Source organism: Mustelus asterias, chromosome 6 (genome assembly GCF_964213995.1).
Source record: "Mustelus asterias chromosome 6, sMusAst1.hap1.1, whole genome shotgun sequence".
In the NCBI taxonomy this organism is placed as follows: domain Eukaryota; kingdom Metazoa; phylum Chordata; class Chondrichthyes; order Carcharhiniformes; family Triakidae; genus Mustelus; species Mustelus asterias.
In genome coordinates this window covers 79,226,418-79,239,945 of record NC_135806.1, presented here as the reverse complement: position 1 = coordinate 79,239,945, position 13,528 = coordinate 79,226,418, and the positions used below count along the sequence as shown (strand labels likewise).

The 13,528-nt window shown below is 43.9% G+C and overlaps 1 non-coding gene across 1 annotated transcript; it reads left to right on the top strand.

Moving 5' to 3' along the window:
* Window positions 1-11,873: 11,873 nt before the first annotated feature.
* LOC144495444 (U2 spliceosomal RNA) lies at window positions 11,874-12,073 on the top strand. The gene has a single exon (XR_013498275.1). It is a non-coding gene; the product is annotated as a U2 spliceosomal RNA (small nuclear RNA).
* The last annotated feature ends 1,455 nt before the right edge of the window (window positions 12,074-13,528 follow it).

Here is a 13,528-nt window from a genome sequence, read left to right as displayed (position 1 = left end):
TTATGGTCTTTTTTGCATCCCGAATTTCAGTTCCTCTACTAGTGGTGGCTGTGCCTTCAGCTGCCATGGCTCCAATCTCTTGAAATCCTTCCCTAAACTTCTTTGTCTTTCTACCCCTCTTTCCTTCTTTAAGATGATCCATAAAATTTACCTTTGAGAACAAGGTTTTATTCACCTGCTATAATTTCTACTTGGTGTCAAATTCTGTTTGATAATATTCCTGAGAACAGCCTTGGAACATTATACTGCATTGAAGGTACTATATAAAATGCATGTTGCTACTTCTGCTGGACTAACCAAAGTAACTGTATCATGAGTATATATCCTAACAGTAACATGGTTAACATCATATCAGGTTGGGGCTCCCATGTACCTTGTAGAATGTTCACTTCACATCATACATGTTACACTACTGATACGTTCCTTGTCCAGAAGCCAGCTTGAATGACTGTTATCGATTTTAGTCTGGTGCAGACCAGTCCAGAGAAGGCTGCAGACTCCAGATAGGTCCATGTCTGACCAGGATGTGGGGTAGGAGAATAATCTGGGGCCTAGGGAAGGAACAGAGAGACATAAGAGTTAGGAACAGGTGTAGGCCATTTGGCCCTTCAAGCCTGCTCCACCATTCAATAAGATCATGGCTTATCTGGTTGTGGTCTCAGCTCCACTTTCCTGCCTGAACCTAATAACCCTTGACTTCCTCCCTTATTTATCAAAAATCTATCTAATCCAGCCTTGAATAAATTTAATGGCTCAGCCTCACTGCTTCTGGGGAAGAAAGTTCCACAGACTAATGACCCTCCGACAGAAAAAAAACCTCTTAATTTCTGTCTTTAAAGGGAGGCCTTTTATTCCTAAACTGTGCCTCCTTGTTTAATCTCCCAACGAGAGGAAACATCCTCTCTGTATCCATCCCATTAAGTCATTTAAACATCTTATATGTTTCAGTGAAATCACCTCCAATTCTTCGAAACTCCACTGGGTACAGGCCTAACTTGTTCCACTTCTAATCATAAGATAAGCCCTTCATCCCAGGAATGAATTGTGAACCTTCTCTACACAATTTCTATAGCACTTATATCATTTTTCAAATAAGGAGACCAAGTATGTACACTGCATTCCAGATTTTGTCGCACCAAGTTCCTGTACAGCTATGGTAAAACCTTCCTGCTTTCATATTCCATTCTTCTTGCAATAAATGTCAACATTTTATTTGCCTTCGGTTAGGGTCCTGGACCAGAACCCCACGGTGAATTATAAAGCCAGACTAGACACCAACAATTTTTTGCTGTGTGGAAGATAGAGGATTAGAGTCCTGGGAGGAGAATCAGAGAGTAGGGTGTTGATGATGGTAAGAGGAGCATCAATGGCCTGGAAGAAAGGTTGCTGGCTTAGGATGGAGTTGAGGCTTGGCTGGTGAAGGGGCAGGGTGTGTGAGAGAGGATGCGATGGAATTGGAGGTATCTGACCTTTTGGAGGCATTTGAAGGTCATGGGGTAAGTCCTGAGGCTTTGAGGGGAGATGGGCTAGGATTTTATTGTGGGGAATTGTCCAGGTAGATACGATGGAACCTATATGTAAGTCAAAAGGCACTTAGCTTCTGATCCAGCAATCCTCTGGGTTTGACTGTTGGGTTTCCCAATGCTTGGCAAAGTGAGCCATGCACCATGGAATTTCAACTGATAACCAAAAATGAAATGCAACTTCATTATAATCCTTAAAGTACCAAACCCCTCCTTGCTCATCCTCCACCCTGCCTCCATGAAAAGCAAAAGTGGGCATAGGATTCTAACTTTTAATGCTTTAAACCCCCAATCAACCCTAACAGGCCATTTTTTGGGGATTAACATTCCCTCTATTAAACTTTGTTTCTCCCCCAGAGATGTTGCCTGACCTAATGATTGTTTTTATGTCAGGTTTCTAGCAGTGTTTTATTTTATTTTGTAATCTTGTTATTTATTTACGAAGCCAGCCATGGGCCATAAAGCTCTGTAATATTTGATTCATAACATGCAAATAGATTTCTGGCATAGCATTAAATTAATGAGAAATACATTTGGAACAGATTAGTGGATATACCCTATGACATTATTCACAGTTTACGAGAACGAAGTAGAGTTCATGATATATTCCAAGGTCCACTGGCAAATTAACTATAATAAAACAAATTTACTATCATATGATTAACTTGAGGTAAATTTATTACACATCATACTGATAAATGTAAGCCTCACAATTAAATTTGTAATATTAGTTACCTACCACTTTAGAAAACTTGCTTAAAATAAATCATATTGTTTGTTCTTCTCTCTCAAAAAACCTCTTATTCTGAATTATTTACATCTTTTGGTCTACCTATTTCATTTTCGATTCCTTCTTGGGACATGGGCAAGGCCACTATGTATTGCCCATCCTTAATTCTCATTGAGTTGAGCAGGTGCAGTCCATGTACTGCAGGTTTGGGAGGGAGTTCCGGATTTTGACATGGCGACATAGTTCTGTGGCGGCACAGTGGTACAATGGTTAGAATTGGTGCATCACAGCTCCAGGAACCCGGGTTCGATTCCTGGCTTGGGTCACTGTCTGTGTGGAATCTGCACATTCTCCCCATGTCTGCATGGGTTTCCTCTGGGTGCTCCGGTTTCCTCCCACAGTCCAAAGACGTGCTGGTTAGGTGTATTGGCCGTGCTAAATTTTCCCTCAGTGTACCTGAACAGACGCTGGAGTGTGGCCACGAGGGGATTTTCACAGTAACTTCATTGCAATGTTAATGTAAGCCTACTTGTGACAGTAATAAAATAAACTTTAACTTTTAACTTCAGATTGTGTATGACTTGGCGAGTAAGTTAGAGGTCATTGTGTTCCCATGCATCTGCTGCCCTGTCATTCTAACTGTAGAGGTTGCAAATTTGGAAGCATCAGGTGAAGAAGCCTTGGCATTTGCTGCACTGCTGCTTGCAGATAGTAAATACTGCTGCCAGTGCATGCTGGTGATTTTTAAGGTGGTGAATTGGGTGCTGATCAAGGGGCTGAATGGCCAACACCCTTTCCTGCCTTCTATCTTTGCAAAATAGGTAATATCATGGGTAATTATTAAATATTTTTTTCCATTACATCTGATGTTGAATGAAGCTGTCAATGTGTAGCATTATCTATTAGGACTGTTCTTTACAGTGGACTCTCCCAATAACCAGCAGCTAAGCATGCTCTGAGATTAGTTTATTGACCAACTCTACAATGTCCAAGGTCAGCATCAGTCTCAGAAACCAGTACAGACACAAAGGCCGGAACTCTTCCATCTCGCCCGCCACGGAATTGGTACGGGTAAGGGTCCAACAATGGAAATCTCCATTAACTTCGGGCAGGAATTTTCAGTCTTGCCCAAGTGAGACCATAAGATCCCGCCGAAATTCAACATAATTAAAAACAAGCTTTAATGGAGGCGATTTCGAGCTCGCACTCTCCGTCTGCGGGAATGGCGATGCGCACTCAAATTCCGAGTTCCAATCTTCCCGGCTTCTCACCAGAGGAGTGGCGTGAAACATGCTGTGGAACCATAGAAAGTTCATTTTAATGCATTATCATGTCATTAGCAACCAATCTTTCCAGGACTTGCCCCCCCTCCCCCCATAACACTATAGTTAAGAACGCCTCTACTTTCTCAGAAGACTAAGGAAATTTGGCATGTCAGCTCTGAATCTCACCAACTTTTACAAATGCTCCACAGAAAACATTCTTTCTGGTTATATCACAGCTTGGTATGGCTCCTGCTCTGCCTCAGACTGCAAGAAACTACAAAAGATTGTGAATGTGGCCCAATCTATCACGCAAACCAGCCTCCCATCCATTGACTGTCCACACTTCCTGCTGCTTCGGCAAAGCAGCCAGCATAATTAAGGATTCCACGCACCCTAGACATTCTCTCTTCCACCTTCTTTCATCTGGAAAAAGATACAAAGGTCAGAAGTCACGTACCGACCGACTCAAGAACAATTTCTTCCCTGCTGCTGCCATTAGACTTTTGAACAGACTTCCCATGCATTAAGTTGATCTTTCTTTACACCCTAGCTATGACTGTAACACTACATTCTGCACTCTCTCATTTCCTTCTCTATGAACAGTATGCCTTGTCTGTATAGTGCGCAAGAAACAATACTTTTCACTGTATACTAATACATAAGAACATAAGAACTAGGAGCAGGAGTAGGCCATCTGGCCCCTCGAGCCTGCTCCGCCATTCAATAAGATCATGGCTGATCTTTTCATGCACTCAGCTCCACTGACCTGCCCATTCACCATAACCCTTAATCCCTTTACTGTTCAAAAATCTATCTATCCTTGCCTTAAAAATAATCAATGAGGTAGTGTCAACTGCTTCACTGGGCAGGGAATTCCACAGAGTTACAACCCTCTGTGTGAAGAAATTCTTCCTCAACTCAGTCCTAAATCTGCTTCCCCTTATTTTGAGGCCATGCCCCCTAGTTCTAGTTTCACCTGCCAGTGGAAACAACTTCTCTGCTTCTATCTTATTTATTCCCTTCATAATCTTATATGTTTCTATAAGATCTCCCCTCATTCTTCTGAATTCCAATGAGTATAGTCCCAGTCTATTCAGTCTCTCCTCATAAGCCAACCCTCTCAACTCCGGAACCAACCTAGTGAATCTCCTCTGCAACCCTTCCAGTGCCAGTATATCCCTTCTCAAGTAAGGAGACCAAAACTGTACACAGTACTCCAGTTGTGGCTTCACCAGCAGTTTACACAGCTGCAACATAACCTCGCTGTTTTTAAACTCCATCCCTCTCGCAATGAAGGACAAAATTCCATTTGCCTTCTTAATGACCTGCTGCACCTGCAAACCAACTCATGGTGATTCTTGCACAAGGACACCCAGGTCCCTTTGCACAGCAGCATGCTGCAATTTTTTACCATTTAAATAATAGTCCACTTTGCTGTTATTCCTACCAAAATGGATGACCTCACATTTATCAACATTGTACTCCATCTGCCAGACCCTCGCCCACTCACTTAGACTATCTATATCCCTTTGCAGACTTTCAACATCCTCTGCGCACTTTGCTCTGCCACTCATCTTAGGGTCATCTGTGAACTTTGACACACTACACTTGGTCCCCAACTCCAAATCATCTACGTAAATCATAAATAATTGCAATCCCAACACTGATCCCTGAGGCACACCACTAGTCACTGATCGCCAACCAAAAAAAACACCCATTTACCCCCACTCTTTCCTTTCTGTTAGTTAACCAATCCTCTATCCATGGTAATACACTCCCCGTTACACTGTGCACCTTTATCTTATGTAGCAGTCTTTGGATCAGCACCTTATCAAATACCTTCTGGAAATCCAGATACACCACATCCACAGGTTCCCCATTGTCCACTGCACATGTAATGTTCTCAAAGAATTCCACCAAATTAGTCAAACATGACCATCCCTTCATGAACTCATACTGCATCTTACCAATGGGACAATTTAAATGCACATGTCTCGCTATTTCTTCCTTGATGATAGATTCAAGCATTTTCCCTACTACAGAAGTTAAGCTAACCAGCTTTTAGTTACCCGCCTTTTGTCTACCTCCTTTTTTAAACAGTGGCGTCACATTTGCTGTTTTCCAATCTGCGGGAACCACCCCAGAGTCCATGCGAATTTTGGTAAATTACCTCTAATGCATTTGCTATTTCTCCCTCCATCTCTTTTAGTACCCTGGGATGCATTCCATCAGGGCCAGGAGACTTGTCTACCTTTAGCCCCATTAACTTGCCCAACAGTAGCTCTTTCGTGATAATGATAGTTTCTAGGTCCTTACCTGCCACAGCCTTCCTGTCATCAATTTTTGGCATGTTCTTTGTGTCTTCTACTGTGAAGACTGACACAAAATACCTGTTCAATGCCTCAGCCATTTTCTCATTTCCAGTTATTACATCTCCCTTCTCATCCTCTAAAGGATCAATGTTTACTTTAGCCACTCTTTTTCATTTTATATATTTGTAGAAACTTTTGTTATCTGTTTTTATATTCTGAGCTGGTTTACTCTCATAATCCATCTTACTTTTCTTTATAGCTTTTTTCGTGGCTTTCTGTTGACCTTTAAAGATTTCCCAATCCTCTAGTTTCCCACTAATCTTTGCCACTTTGTATGCATTTTCTTTTAATTTGATACCCTCCTTTATTTCCTTAGATATCCATGGCTGATTATCTCTTTTTCTGCAGTCCTTTCTTATCACTGGCATATACTTTTGCTGAGCACTGTGAAAGATCGCTTTGAAAGTCCTCCAATGTTCCTCAATTGTCCCACCATAAAGTTTTTGCTCCCAGTCTACCTTCGCCAACGCCTCCCTCATCCCTTTATAGTCTCCTTTGTTTAAGCGCAAGACACTGGTATTGGATTTTACCTTCTCACGGTCCATCTGTATTTTAAATTCAACCATAATGTGATCGCTTCTTCCGAGAGGATCCCTAACTGCAAGATCATTAATTATTCCCGTCTCATTACACAGGACCAGATCTAGGATAGTTTGCTCCCTCGTTGGTTCCATTACATACTGTTCAAGGAAGTTATCGCGGATACATTCTATGAACTCCTCCTCAAGGCTGCCTTGACCGACCTGGTTTGACCAATTGATATGTAGATTAAAATCCCCCATGATAATTGCTGTATCGTTTTTACATGCATCAGTTATTTCTTTCTTTATTTCTCGCCCCATCATGATGTCATTATTTGGTGGCCTATAGACTATGCCTATCAGTGACTTTTTCTCCTAATTTCCACCCAAATGGATTCAACCTTTTTTTCCATAGAACCTATATCATCTCTCACTACTACCCTCATGTCATCCTTAAATATCAGAGATACACCACCTCCCTTACCTTTCTGTCAGTCTCTCCGAACAGTCTGATACCCCTGGCTATTTAACTCCCAGTCATGACCATCCTGCATCTGTAATGGCCACCAAATCGTACTCGTTTGCAATGATTTGTGCTGTCAACTCATTTACCTTGATCCGAATGCTATGAGCATTCAGATAAAGTGCCCTTATGCTAGTTTTTGTACCTTCTTTTTGAATTCTAACACTAATAACATCTCCTCAGTTCTCCTTCCTTTTAATTTTTTTTTGGATTTTTGATGTAGTTGGAACATTCTCCCCACATTTTGTCCTTGCTCCCTCCTTCTCGGACTCCTTACATAGGTTCCCATCCCCCTGGCATATTAGTTTAAACCCTCCCCAACCGCTCTAGCAAACACTCCTCTAGGACATCAGTCCCAGTCCTGCCCAGGTGTAACACACCCAATTTGTACAGGTCCCACCTCCTCCAGAACCGGTCCCGATGCCCCAGGAATCTGAAACCCTCCCCCGACACCATCTCTTCAGCCACGTATTTATCCGATATATCCTGTCATTTCTACTCGGACTAGCACATGGCACTGATAGTAATCCTGAGATCACTACCTTTGAGGTCAAATTTCTTAACTTTCTTCCTAGCTCCCTCTATTCTTTTAGGACCTCATCCCTTTTTTCTACCTATGTCGTTTGTACCAACATGTACTACGACCACTGGTTGTTCACCCTCCCCCTTCAGAATGTCCTGCAGCCGCTCCGAGACATCCTTGACCCTAGCACCAGGGAGGCAACATACCATCCTGGAGTCTCGTTTGTGGCCACAGAAACGCCAGTCTATTCCGCTTACAATTGAATCCCCTATAACTATTGCACTGGCACATTTTTTACCCCTTCCCTCTGCAGCAGAACCAATCATGGTCCAATGAGTTTGGCTGCTGCTGCTTTCCCTGGAGAGGTCATTCCCCTCAACAATATCCAAAGCAGCATATCTGTTTTGCAGGGGAATAGCCACAGGAGATTCCTGCACTACCTGCCTATCTATCGTTCTTGCTCTGTCTGGTGATCACCCATTCCCTTCCTGCCTGCGGAGTCTGAGCCTGCGGTGTGACCACCTCTCTATACGTGCTATCCATGATGCTCTGGCTCGCGGATGCTCCACAGTGTCTCCAGCCGCCGCTCCAGCTCTGAAACTCGAGCTTCCAGAAGCTGTAGCTGGAGGCACTTTCTGCACACATGCTGACCCAGGGGACTGGAACTGTCCCCAGCCTGCCACATGGAGCAAGAGGTGCAAACCACGGCTTGGAGCTCTCCTGTCATGTCTTACCCCTTTAAATTAAACTTTAGAAAGATGTTTTGTTTCAGATTATATCCAATTTTCTAAGGCCCTTCTTTCCTGCTCCTTGTTACTACTGAATATAACCTTCACAGACTATAAACCACAGAAATTACACAGAAACACTATTGTAATGTACAACAAAAACTACAATGCCAAAAGCAAAAAGAAAAAATAACACTTACTGACGAATCAGCACTCTCGCTTGTAGCCTCTGCTGCCTGTTTCACCCAACTCCCTGTGTTCACCCAACTCCAAAAGCATTCCTCCCAGTCAAACAGCACTCACCGTATATGTGACAATAATAAATCAAATCAAATCAAACCTTCACTGAATATTCAGCAGGCGTGTCATGACATCACACAAGCGTCATATACAACTGCTCTACGTAAGCATGAACCTGATGCCTTCAACTCAGAGGGGGATTGCGGAGGTGAGCGTTCAGGCAGCCAGCACCCTCTGTGGTGTACACTGCTCGGGAGACACGGATAGGTTCAAATCAATGAGTAGGATTAGGATTGATTAGCTCTGCCACCATGGGGACTTACACCTCATCAGTTATATGGTGCCAGCAGTATGCTCCCATGCTGTTGCCAGGCATCATGGGCAGGGCGCTGAAGCAACTGGCTGGACTCTGCAGGAAAATGAGGACGACTTGCATTTAGGACAGAGCGGTGCTCTTCTCATCCTCAGCGATATGTCTGACTCCTACCTGACAGAGAGCTTCAAGTTTTCTGCCATTGAATGGGCTTATCGTACGGCTGTGAAATGCAGGATGCACAGTGTCAGCTACTATAGGCTCCACCCACCTCAGGGGTCCTGGTGTTCACATCCGCCTTATAGCTGAGGTGGGCAGCTGACAACCCTCGTTCTCATTATCACAACAGAACTCTGTTAGACATGTGAGGGGTACCTTTTGATGGCCGGGGGTGTGAGGTGGGTCACTTTTCATTGATTGGGCTTAGGAGACGGATTCTGGGAGTGGGGGGTGGGGGTGCCAGCAGCAGTTCTCCTTACTGTGTCACAATTCTATTCTCATTAACTTTTTTCAAATTACCTAATTATAAATCGTATTTCCATCTTTTTATCCATTGCAAATTCACTTCTAAACAGTAGTCAAAACAACAAAAGGCTCCAAACCAGCCTGCATCACATTTTACCATTCGGAAACCACGGCGATTCTCCCAAAAGTGCTGAGAAAATTGGTCATTCATGACTGTTTTTTCATTGCAACTTCAGACCCAAATCTCCCCACTCCGTGCAATGCAGAGGTCCCAATTGCCAATATCATTAAAAACCTGGGGGGGGTTGGGTGGGGGGGGAAGGGGTGGTTGGGGAGGGATTGGGGGGGTGTTGGGTGGGGGGGTGGTTGGGGGGGGTGCTATTCATGCCAGAGGCTGACAGCTTCGGAATTCTGCGCATGCACAGTGCCCCCAATCTGTCAGTTTCCCTGTTTGCTGGCCATCTCAATGACTGGCCAGCCCGGGACCCCCACAGTGCTGCCCCTCCCGACACCATCATGGCCCAATCGTGGCCCCCACGACAAATCCCGGGCTAGCCCTGATCCCCCGTCCCTGAGGGCCCAATCTCCAGGCCCTCCCCTCCCCCCCGCCCTCTGACCCCCCCTGGCAGACTGCTGGGGGGTGCGGCTTGGACATCAGGGTGCTCTGGGACTTGGTGGGGAGGGGGGGGGGTGTGGTCAGGGCTGGCCCAGGAATTGTTGTGGGGGTCGCGATCGGGCCTTGGAGGGGTACTGGAGGGGCAGAACTGCAGGGGCCCCGGGCTGGCCAGTGATTGAGCTGGTCAGCAAACAGGAGATTGACAGTTTGGGAACACTGTGCATGCACAGACTTCCAGAACTGTTAAACTCTGGTGCGAATAGGCCCCGCCCCCCTGGATTTTTAATGATATTCATGACTGGCACCTCTTGAGTGTACAGAGTGGGGAGATTTGAGTGAGAAGCTGAACTGTCAGAACAGTCAGGATTTAGAACTGTTTTCCTGCCAATTCAGCACTTTTGGGAGAATTGCCTCCATCATTTCCCAGCTCTCGTGATATTTTGGACTCGTGTCGCCCTTTACACTAACAGCGAACAAAGGCCCCAGATTACCCCCAAAGGATTTACTTTTGCCCTTCCTTATCCTGTCACTCAAAATATAATTGGCAGATTGATGACATAAACACAAATCAAAGTTGATTATCTTGGGAAAGATATTTCTAAAATGATATAATTCACTTCACTCTGTGCTTACAAAATTTCAGATCGATAAGCATGACCATGATTCGAGGTTGCACAGCAGTAGCAAGCAACCTCACCAAAAGGGCCTGTCCCAAACCAGAGTCACAATTCTGAGCCACTGTTGTGCTTCAGACTTGGTTCTGGCACTGAACACTTCTAGGTTCTTCAAATAGTGTTACAATGGAGTGCGTGGCACTGGCGGTTTGTGCTTCGAGTATGGGTGTTAGATTAAAACAGTTAAATATCAACATTTCAAACACATCTTAATTCATATAGATCTATTGGAGATGAGATAGACAGACGAAGCTTTCTGTATCCATGCTGATATCTGTCAACCAGTTAAAGGCACTGTTAAATTATTCATATCAGTGAATTGGGAGGGCAGTCCAAGGACGTTAAGAAAGTTTAGCATCATATTAGTTGCAGCTTGTTGCCAAATTTGATGCACTATTAACTCAGTCAATGCAATGCAAGTATTGTTTTATTTATTTTCTTCTAATCTTGGGAAACTGAACATAACTTGTGTTGGAAGCCAGAATTAAAAATTTCAAGCTCCCCAAGGTGGTTGTTGTAGGGACGGAAAGGAAAAAACAAAAAGAAAAATAAATGTCAAAAAAACGAATCTGGGAGAGCAGCCAAAGGAAGGGTGAGATGGCCAGTGAAAAAATTCACCAGCTGCTACCACACTGTCGGCTTTCAGTTTACCAATGCCTCCCAGAATATGTCCAGCCCCATTTGGCAGTCCGAGGTCTGGTTTCTTCCTTGATAATTTGGTAAGAAAGATTTAGTCACTTATTCAGCAAATTGAAGGTAACCTAACTGAGGTTTAATTAATTAAATACATTTCATCTGAACTGCTTAATGTAAAACATGTGATTATAGAAATAGCTAATGTGAAAGATTAGCACCATCACTGACTGGTTTGCTAAAATGACTTACTTTAATGTTAACATTTCTAATTGTTTATACCATGTATCACTGGCATGACATGCTAGGGGATGGGAGGGTACAATGCACGGGTTATACTACTGTGACCTAAGAGATAGGCTGGCATATCAAGGGCACAACTTATATCTTGTGACTTCAACTTATACCCTGGCTCTCAGGATTGGCTGTCATTATAATAATTGTTTCGGCCTTTTGGCTAAGATCAGATGTAGTATGGATTGGATGCTGCGCTTGGTTGAGGTCATTAGGTTACATTTAAGCTTCATTTGAAGCAATTTTTAAAAGCGGCATCTCGGCCTTTTGGCTAAGGTGCAAATGAGATCAAGCCTTGGAGAAGGAGGACTTGCACGTACTCCAATCAGCTTGGCTCATGTAGATCAGGCCCAAGACAAGAGTGGAGGCCCTGTCTTGTCAGCTTGGATCGGAAATGTCTCAACTTGTTGAGACTCTGAATTGGACTTGATTTGATTGAATTGGAATTTTTAAAAATTTGTCTCGGCCTTTTGGCTAAGATCAAGTGTAGTATCGACATGCTGCGCTTGGTTGAAGCCATTAGGTTACATTTTAGCTTCATTTGAAGCAATTTTTAAAAGTGGCATCTCGGCCTTTTGGCTAAGATGCAAATGAGATCAAGCCTTGGAGGAGGAGCTATTCCTACTCCAATCAGCTTGGATCATGTAGATCAAGCCCAAGACAGGAGGTGAGAGTCCTGTCTTGTCAGCTTGGATTGGGAATGTCTCAACTTGTTGAGACTCTGAATTGGACTTGATTTGATTGAATTGGAATAAAAATACAAAATAAAATTGTCTTCAATTGCTCCAGGAGTAATAATCTCCGTCCGTGGTCTCAGAACAAGCATATTAACCACTTGTGAGGCTCACAGAAGACTCCACTGAAGCTGTTACATGTTCCATTGATGTCTGCAACTATAAAAAATGCTTATCAGCTTTCAGTTGCTGTGTGTCTTCAAATGCTGAGTTTGCATATAAGTGGGATGTACTCAAGTAGCCTTTTTTACAGGCTATTTTTCCATCTACCTCATGCTCTGTGACTCAGCTGGAACCATACCTTCACTAATAATACATAATTTGCTCTATGGGAATGTATTGGAGCTGGTGCATGGGATTGTGGAGCCTCTGACAATGAAGCATATGCCACGAGATACTTTTTATTGGGCTTGAAACTGATTTTCTCTATCACTTCATTTTCATCCCGCTTGCCTTCATCAACCTCATAATCCACAAGAAATCGATTCAATTTCTTCTCCTCTTGCTCACCATTATACCTTCACATCATCATCATTTTCTTTCGCCTCACATGATGCCACCATCCTCACCCCCAAACCTTTGCTGTTGGCAGATCTTCAAGAAAGGATGATACAAGTTAAACCATGTATTACCCCCTTGGCATGTAAGAAATATAGAAGTGTGTGGAAGCTTGAAACAGTGTAGTACTTCACAGGTACTGCCAGTTCAGTCACTGGACTGAATTTTACAGCCCCTTGGGGCTAGGTGTAGGTGGTGGGGTGTGTAAAATTGGCACAATGGCAGCAGCATCTTGTCCAGCACCTGCACATCCCCATCTGCCCTGTGGTAATTTAACCCATTCTGGGAGGCGTCAGGGGGCCTATGAGCCAATTGAGACCCTTAAATTAACAATTAATGGAAGACCTCCAAGAGTATTTGCCCTCATCTCCCTGCCCTGCATTTCACCTCTCCCCTTGCCTAACCCCCACAGTGAGCAGGCCCCAGCAAGAACTCAGATTTACCTTGTTCCAGATTCTTGGCTCATCTTTTTCAGGAGACTCACTGTAGTCCCAGTACTGACACTGCTACTGGTGGCACTGCTGAGACAAGAGAGCTATCAGCTATTTGATTAGCTCACGGTTCTCAGAGGTAGGATTTCCCCTCAGATGGAAGCAGAAGTCCCTCCTCAAGTCGATTAAAGGTCCGACGGCTGTTAAATGGCTGTGGGACAAGCCAGCAAGCACAGATGGCCTCTCCCCTAACTTTTATAGGTGAACCCCCTCCCCAACATAACATTCAGCCCTAAGTCACCATCAGGCACCAACCTGGTGCCAGCACTATGTCACTGTTGCAGAAACTCCTACAACAAGGACATTCTGGCTCCCTTCATCCAAA